This window comes from Quercus lobata, chromosome 2 (genome assembly GCF_001633185.2).
Source record: "Quercus lobata isolate SW786 chromosome 2, ValleyOak3.0 Primary Assembly, whole genome shotgun sequence".
In the NCBI taxonomy this organism is placed as follows: Eukaryota; Viridiplantae; Streptophyta; class Magnoliopsida; order Fagales; family Fagaceae; genus Quercus; species Quercus lobata.
The window spans coordinates 90,093,413-90,102,484 of record NC_044905.1 but is presented as its reverse complement, the minus strand read 5'-3'; the positions used below and the strand labels follow the sequence as shown (position 1 = coordinate 90,102,484).

Here is a 9,072-nt window from a genome sequence, read left to right as displayed (position 1 = left end):
TATATATTAAATATATAAAATAGCGGTAAATCTGAAACGGTACACCGGTATTGACTGGTATCCAAAACATATCGTACTGTTGGCCAAACCGGTACAGCCTCCGATACGGTATTGACACCCTTACTAGTAATATCAAAGTAAGAAACATCTAAATTTTGCAAAGTTTTTGTTTAAAACTTTATGATTGCTATTGCTCGTTGTTTGATAGTTGCTAGTTGTATTTTGAATTTTTTTTGTTTAACGTAAAAGCTATGACCAGAAGAAAAATAGCTTAAAGATAATTGAAGTAGGCTTAGCTAAAGCAAGGGCCGTGATACGTGAAGCAGTTTGGAGAAGAAGATATATATGTCCTGGAAGAAAGAGATCTTTATCTTTAGAGAGGTTCTATTTACAGAAATCTATACGCTATTTAGAGAGAAAACCTTTTGTCTTTTCTCTTTGTACTTCATAGAAAAAAATCCTTTTTTTTTGCTCACTCATCTCATGATCTCAAAATGAGTACTGTTTGATTGTGTAAAACTTAAGGAGTCAATTTCAGATTGGAAGCTGTTTCAATTCAGCTTGGGGAACGATATATATCACTATCGCTTAATATCGGAGTACCGTTTTAGAATTACTACTATTTTTATAAATATATATAATAAAATATAATAATAGTTATTTTATTATTTTTTTTAGAAAATTATTTTATTTTGTTTATTGAGATATAAAAAAATAATTTAAATAAAATATATCAATCTATACCAAATAAACTTTTAGTATTCTTGTATTATTTTTCTTTTAGTAATTATTAAGCCAAAAACTATAGTTTAATTATTTTTTTTCCATTCCATACCAGCCCAACATTCATTGCCTTTATTTTTCCTTCTTTCCTCGTTTATATGATTGTATTACCTCCATTTAATTTCTTTTTTTCTTTTCTCTTTTCATGCAACACAACCCACAGGCCTGATGCCTCTTCCCTCCCACCTCTATTAATATTTTTTTTTCTTTTTCGAATCCAAATCACACAAGTAAGAGCAACCGCATCAATAAGTGTAAAAGTTTCCTTCTATTTTATACTAAAAATCTACTTTTTTTATTTTACACACTCAATTTGCAAAAACATCCGCATTAGATTATTTATAATACACTATATTTTATTAAAATAATACTTTTTCACATTTTTTTTATTATTTCCCTTACACACATACACGGCCCCACCACCTTACCAAACACCACTTCTCTAAACTCTTTGTCTTTCTTATTCTCATTCTTCTTTCTACTTTCTTCTTTCTTCTTCTACAATTTTTCTTCTTCAGCATCTTCTTTCTTTCTTCTTTTTCTTTTTCTTTTGCTATTCTTTCTTTCTTCTTCTTCTTTTTCATTTCTTAAAAAAAAAAAAAAAAATCTTTCCCTTTCTCCCCCTCTCTTTCTCTATCAAATTGGTGCTCTCTTCAAATCTGGAAAAAAATCTCTCTACCAAGCCTCCATGGCTCAATACACTCACACACACTCTCTCATGGCGGCGGCAAGCTTGGATTTTGGGTTGATTTGTATTTTTCCAAATGGGTTTTCTGTTGTGTTTTATTTTGAGTTGATTTTAAGTTGGGTTTGTGATGATTTTCATTAATTTTTGGTTGATTGTGTTTGGATTAAGTTGATGTTGTAATGGGTTGGTTGTGGTGGTGATTGGTTAGTTGTGATGGTGGATGGATGTTGGTGGTCGGCTTTGGCTTCTTCTTCTTCTTCTTCTTGGCATTGAAGACTGGGTGAGAGAGAGTCTGACAAGGCAAGGGAGAGGAGAGAGAAAAAAATCATATACAAAATTACAGTAATTGTGCATATAATTTTGCATATAAACAGTGTTTTAGACAAACTGATATGGGTAGTTTTTGAGCAAAAATGTGTAAAATTTGCAACTTTTTCTATTTTGCACGGATTGGTGCGATTGCTCTAAGACCTACAACCAACAATGTCATTACAATTTCCAACACGCCCTCATCTTCACACGATTAAACTTATCACTTCACTATGAAATATTTCTTTATTTTTCAAGACTTTTTTCACCTCCATCACAACTCTCTCTCTCTCTTAGTTTCACCTCAGACCCTATCTTTCTTTTAAGGGAAATACTAATGAATATTCTTAGCGCAATGATTAATAATTTATTTAAAGAAAGTTTTTATGGGAAAAAAAAAGTAATTAATATATTGACAGTTTTTTCTATTTCCCATAAAAGTGGTGTCAAAATTTTCCTAAAATAGATTGTTAAATATTGCATTAAGGGCATTCGTGAGTATGACAAGAAGCTATAGACTTTTAGCCCCTTTTCAAGGACTCATAGCTTGCTGGATGTTCACTGGCGTCGCCGTTTTCCACCATACAGCATGTCTTCGTCATTAGGGTAAAAAGGAGATAGAGATGAAGGAAGGAAGTAAGTATGACTAGGTGTGAGGGGAAAGAAAGAAGTATTTGGTGTGTAATTTTGGTACCGGTCCAGCATCCATTAATCAGTTGGAATCCGATATATATCTCGGTATGTCTGAAACAACTTCGATACAACCGATATTTAAACCAATACAAAATGCTAGTATTTTTATACTGACCAAAGTTCCGACATGATAAATACTGATCGTATTGATTTGTATGGTACGAAATTGTCTTCCCCGATAAAACCACCTAGTTTTATTTAGGTCCAGTAACAAACATCATGATCGCAATATGTTTTTTTTTTTTTTTTACACGATTCCACGATAGCGCCAACCATTTTTGTTATAGGCTAAGTTAAACTCATCAATGCTTAACATATTTTCATTATCGATATCAGTGACCAGTACTCTTTTATTCAAATGTAATTAAATGCAAGTCACATGACTATGCTGGAGGTCATTTACTAGTCAAAATCTTCCTCTCTATAACAGAAGATTACAAAAAGCTTGCATGCAACTTCTCCTCTAGCTCATATATGATCTTCCCCGTATCTTCCTCTCTCCCACAGAAAAGTGAGACAAAAGAGCTGAAACCATCACTGCAAGCGTCAACTGCAGCTCCATATCTTTAGTGTTACTTCCATCTTTTCTTATCCATCTCCTTCTCCTTCTTTCTTCTCCTCTTCTGCCTTAAACGAAGAGTACCATTCCAATCGATTTTATTCTTCTTTCACCCCATCCAATCTTAGAAAAACCAAGGACACAACCCTAATACGAGTTTCCCAAGATGGTTTTCAAATTAATCTATGAACAAAAGCAGTACTCACAAGGCCAGTAGTACCAGAGTAAGAGTAATTATAGTTCTTTGAGTGAAGTTTTCTTTGTTCACTTGTTTGTAATATAATGATAATATAATGATTGCCATTGAATTTTGTGGTTTATATTTTTGCTATGAACAGAAGAAAACTAGTGTAAAGAAAATTGAAGATTTAGCTAAAGTAATGTGAAACGATTCGGTCAAGGAACTATACAAGTGAGAAGAAAGAGAGATTTATCCCTAGAGGATCCATTTACAGAAATTCATACGCTTTTCATCAGTTGTGTTTACAACATTCAAGTTACAGTAATCCACATCACAATTAAGATTTATCTTTAGTATCTAACAGTATATAGTGTAATAGTTATTATTTAACATAAAACAAGAGATGAATTCATTTCCAATTGACATTTTCTCTGTAATATTCTTTGGTAAGTCTTCGAAAGATACATCTATATATCTCTTGTTTCCAAACAATTCAAGACAATTCAAGACATTGTCTACTTTTACTATGATCCAGATATTAACGCTGCCTTATAATTGTACTTTGGGTTTTCAATGATTCAATGAGTCAATTCTTTCTGAATGAAATATAAATTCATGCCTATAAAAAAAAAAAAAAAAAAAAATATATATAAATTCATGTGCAAAAAAATATATGGATTAGTAACAAAGTTTATTTATACGTAATCACTTCAGGAGCCACATAGAGATGGTGAAGAGGTTCAAGGTGTGGACCTACAACGAAGGAGAGCAACCTTTGGTCCACGATGGGCCACTGAACCATGTATACGCCATACTGCCATAGAAGGGCAATTCATCGATGAAATAGAAAGGGATAAAAGCCCCTTCAGGGCTAGCCATCCCGAAGAGGCACACGTATTTTTCATGCCCTTTAGCATATTCAACATTGTCAAATATATTTATATGCCTATCACCGCGCAAACTGACTACTATCGTGATCGACTGCAAAGGATTGTAACTGACTACAATAAGATCGTAGCAGATAAGCACCCTTATTGGAACAGAAGCAGTGGTGCTGACCATTTCATGCTCTCATGTCACGATTGGGTACGTACGTTAAGTTCATTGTTTTCTTAGTGATGATCGTCTATCTTTTGCAAAATAAGTATGGTATCTTGGGGGCACATGAAGCTTTTCTAATTTTTTGAAGATCACGTATCTATTGTTTCTGTACATTGCATTCTCAAGAAGAAGTAAGGCTTTTCAATGTCAAAATACACATGCTAAGTTAAGGCCAAATGATAAATTTACTAGATCTTTTTTCGTGTTAGCGAGTACAATATACATTTTACTTGCATATTTATCTTACTTTATAGTTTGTACAATAATTCTTGGAACATATCAAAATTTTCATGATTAATTGTTGACATGATAAGTTGATATTGGAGCAACATCACTTTTACATAAGCCTACAAATAATATTTTTATTAGTACTTATTATAACTGTAAGGACACAATTCTCTGGCGGCCCAATAAGGATGTTGGGCTCGCGCATGAAAGATCCCTCATAATATGATTTGTAGAGAGTGGATTTGAAAAGCTAGCCGTTGGTCACGGGGCGGTGCCCGGTCCTGGTTTTAGAGAAATTCGTGTAGAAAAAAGATTTGGGCTTGAACGTTTAAGCCCTACGGCATCGCATCCTATGGGATGGGCCTCCTCGGACTTGATCCGAGGACCATTAGGGTCTTACCCCGGTTACCCGACGATGGGTTTTTTCTGTAATCTCAGGTGTTGTTGAGATGTTCTTACCCAGATCGTCTCCCTTTTTTTGGAGGTGGAATGGGAGTCCCCTTTCGATTTACTTACTTTCTTCTTTTATACTCGTCTGCGTTAATTGTTCTTCGTCCACGTGTAGGGTCAATCTTTACAAGACCGATATTTGTCCCATCAGTCTAATCCCAGAATTGTTGGGGATGGTTGATAAGGCTGCAGAGTACGGCTCTGTCAGGTGCAGAGTCTTATCTGGAAGGGTAGTAAGGATAACTTCCCCCAAGATATTTTGGATCTCCTTACAAATTCGTTCCTATACCAGTTTTACCCCTTTATTTCGGTGGGATTCTGGATCTGCCGAGGACTGAACTGTCCTCGGCTACCTCTCAAAACTGTTTTGTGCTCTGTATTGTAGAGTTTGGGCCATAACTCTCCTCGGCTTGGGCCTTCGGATTTTCCAAGAGCAACTGGGCCTGGCCCTTAAATTATTGGGCCCCACAATAGCCCCTCAAAACCCTGCTACCCGACTTCTTGGTTGGAAAGGAGGGTTTTGGTAAACCCGGGCCTTCAGTATGGCTTTATTTAATTCAGCCCTGCATTTAATGTGGGCGGTTTTCCACCTGTCCAGGAAACTTGCCGGTTTACCAGGTATTCCCTTTAATCCGTTCGTAATCTACTCCTGCCGTTTGGCTGTCCAAGATGCGCCTTTAATGACTTCCCTTTACGAGGCTAATTTGCATTCGGCGACTCATCTGATGAGGTGGGGAAGTGGAACGGACACACCTTTATTCTTTAGATTCCTTTTGGAAACCTGAATGAATTTAATTCCCTTCGTTTTGCCCTTCCTATAAGAAGGCAAGCAGGAGGCCATCACTTTCGTGCAGACTCCCTCTCATCCTTCTAAGATCTGAAACCCCTAGCCTCCCTTAGCGTTCACTTAACCCCATTGTCATACACCCAATCAGAATGCGTTTACCATAACGAGTGATGAAGGAACCATACCCCTCCTCAAAGCACCGTGTTCTAATAAAGCTCGAAATGGCTCGGTCAGGGCAAGGCTGGCGGAGACTTAAGATTCGTCTCACCTTCCCTTCAGCCAAAATCCGAAGCAGGGACTCATCACGTCCAACTTTCGGCGTGATTGAGTCGAGAACTCCCATCATCATAACCAACCGCTCTCTTATGAGCTCACCTAGTATGGCCCCAGCGTGTTAGGAGTCAGGACCGAGGCAGGGACTAAATGTCTCTGCTTCTTCCTTTCTTCGTTCACTAGTGGCCCTCTCCGCCTTCCTTTCCTAGTCTTCCCAGCACCAGATCCATTCTGGTGCTTTCTCTTCTCCCTCTTTTACTCCCTTTCTTTCTTTTCATCTCTTCTCTCTTCTTCTCCTCCTTCTTTACTCATGTCCTCCATCTTCCTCATTCATCTCCTCCATCTTCTTCATTGATTTCTTCCTTACTATTTCCTTCTCTTTCATCTTTTTCCAAAGAAGGTTCTTATCATAACATGAGCAGCATTGAGGCAGAGATTGGAGAGACTTTTGAAGACGAGTTTAAAAGACGCCTGACTGTTTACATATCTGTACTACGGATATTATTGTTGTTTAGGCAGTTCACATTTTGTATAGGCTTGTTTGAGCCCCTCTTTGTACGTTGTAATGATTTTTCGTATTAATAAAAAATTGTTGTCATTTCATTTCGCATATTCTGTCTCTTTGTTTTTATAAATTTGCAAGTGCTGCTCGGCTCAATAATATCGCATCTAAATCAATGACGACTAAGACCGAGATACTTAATAATAAAAAGATGTTGCCGTAACTCCATAACTTTAATAGAAGTGCTTGGCACAATAAGGCCGACCAGTGAAAAGTAATACTTACCCACGCTAGCCGAGGAGAGAACCAAAGGCTTGATGCCGTGTGAGAAATAACCATCTGAAGACATATCACCCACCAAATGAACAGCCCTCTTAGGCTACTGAATACTAGGGCGTCCCACCACCGTCCTTACACCTTTGTTGGTCTTAACCTTTTATGGTGTTTAAGCCGTGGACGGAGTAACCTGACATTTTTTTATCAAGTAGACCATCTTACGGAATTCAAACCTCTTCTTATCCAAGTAGTTGGTTTCTCCCATTGGCTTGGGTTCGAGGACCATACAAGACCTTGGTTCTGTCCAAAACTTGTAATAATAATTTTCTTTTTTAGTTGGTTTCCCCACAGGCTTGAGTCTGAGGACCATACAAGGCCTTGGTTCTGTCCAAAACTTGTAATGTTTATTTTTTGTACTTGGTTTCCCCATAGGCTTGAGTCCGAGGACCATGCAAGGCCTTGGTTCTGTCCAAAACTTGTAAGGTTTATTTTTTGTACTTGGTTTCCCCATAGGCTTGAGTCCGAGGACCATGCAAGGCCTTGGTTCTGTCCAAAACTTGTAAGGTTTATTTTTTGTACTTGGTTTTCCCATAGGCTTGAGTCCGAGGACCATGCAAGGCCTTGGTTCTGTCCCTGGGCCCATATGCTGAACGGGCCTGGGCTGCGAATTTACTGGGCCCACAAATTAAAAGGTATTTCCGTAGTCTTTGATCACGCGGTACTTTTTGGCGTCCTAGTGTTCGAGGTGCGCCTTCTCGAGACTCCTTTAACCTCAGGGTTGCAGACGACGTTGGAAATCGAGCCAGAGACATTTTGTCTGTAGCATTCCTTGGGATGCTGCGTAAATTAAATGCCACCACCTTATCTTTTTAAATAAATAAGAGAGAAAGTTGCTTTACCTACGCACAAATCCTTCAGTTTCCTCCCTTAGCACATCATGTTTGAGGCGAGGGTTGGGGAAAAGGAATTTTCTCCGCCACAGAGGCGCCATGTCCTCCTGAGGCTCAAAAGAGTGATGTACGAGCAAAGGAGGCATAAATTCAAGAGAATACTCCAGTTCGACAGAGGGGAAAGGGTGTTTCTCCCTCTTTTAGTCAAAATCCGAAGCAGGTTCTGGTCATGTCAGATTTTTGGTATGTCAGAAGAAGGAATTTCCGCCATCAGCGCCGTCTGCCTTGTAGCAGGCAAATTTTTGCGGGGGCTCCCCAACTTCCGGTTCCCTGCACCTTTTCTGTAGATGGTGTTAGCCAGAGGTCAGGTTCCCTGCACCTTTTCTTCACCGGTGCAGGCCCCAAGTTGGGTTCTTTGGCTGCCTGAGTTATGGGCATGTAGAAGTATCGAGGAATAGTTTCCTTAGACGACATCTTGGAACAGTAGCCAACCTCTCCTCTGTGCTACCTCCTCGGCTTTATCTTCATTCTATTGTATCTTTTTTCTTTTCACTTGCATAGTTAGTTGTAATGTAAGCTTGTTTTAGCTTTTCACTGTACACTGTACTGTTCCTTTGTCTTAATAAAAGATAAGTTCATTTCTTTACACATGCTTTTCTTCTCTGCAACAACTACTTTGCGCATGAATATTAAATGTAAGCTTGCCCTTAATAATATTCCGGGCAGAAAAATGCCTTAACGCAGATTCCTACCAGTTTTAAACTCACAAATATTATCAAGTATAACAAGGGTAAGCCTTAATAAATTAAACTCTTGGAACTAACCGGGATAACCGCTGAGTGCTGCGCGATGCATGCTAGACCAATGTCCGAGAGGGTGGCCGAGTAGCGAGGGACTTTGATTGTGTTTTTGGGTAATATATTGCACTATATCGCATCGATCCCTTTGGTGTTGGGGATCCGAGGGTAGACTGGGGGATCCGTGCAGTTTTAGGGATCAACCCTACTGTTAACGGGGAGTTCTCCTCGGATGGATTTTAATGTTCAAGTAACAGTTTTTCTTTTATGTACTTGGTTTCCCCATAGGCTTGAGTCTGAGGACCATGCAAGGCCTTGGTTCTGTCCAAAACTTGTGATTTTTTCTTTTATGTACTTGGTTTCCCCATAGGCTTGAGTCCGAGGACCATGCAAGGCCTTGGTTCTGTCCAAAACTTGTAAAATTTCTTTTATGTACTTGGTTTCCCCATAGGCTTGAGTCCGAGGACCATGCAAGGCCTTGGTTCTGTCCAAAACTTGTAAAATGGTTTCCCCATAGGCTTGAGTCCGAGGACCATGCAAGGCCTTGGTTCTGTC

The 9,072-nt window shown here is 38.6% G+C and overlaps 1 pseudogene; it reads left to right on the top strand.

The window, feature by feature from the left end:
• Nucleotides 1–262: 262 nt before the first annotated feature.
• The window catches only part of LOC115957181, a 13,752-nt pseudogene continuing 4,942 nt past the window's right edge, over nt 263–9,072 (top strand).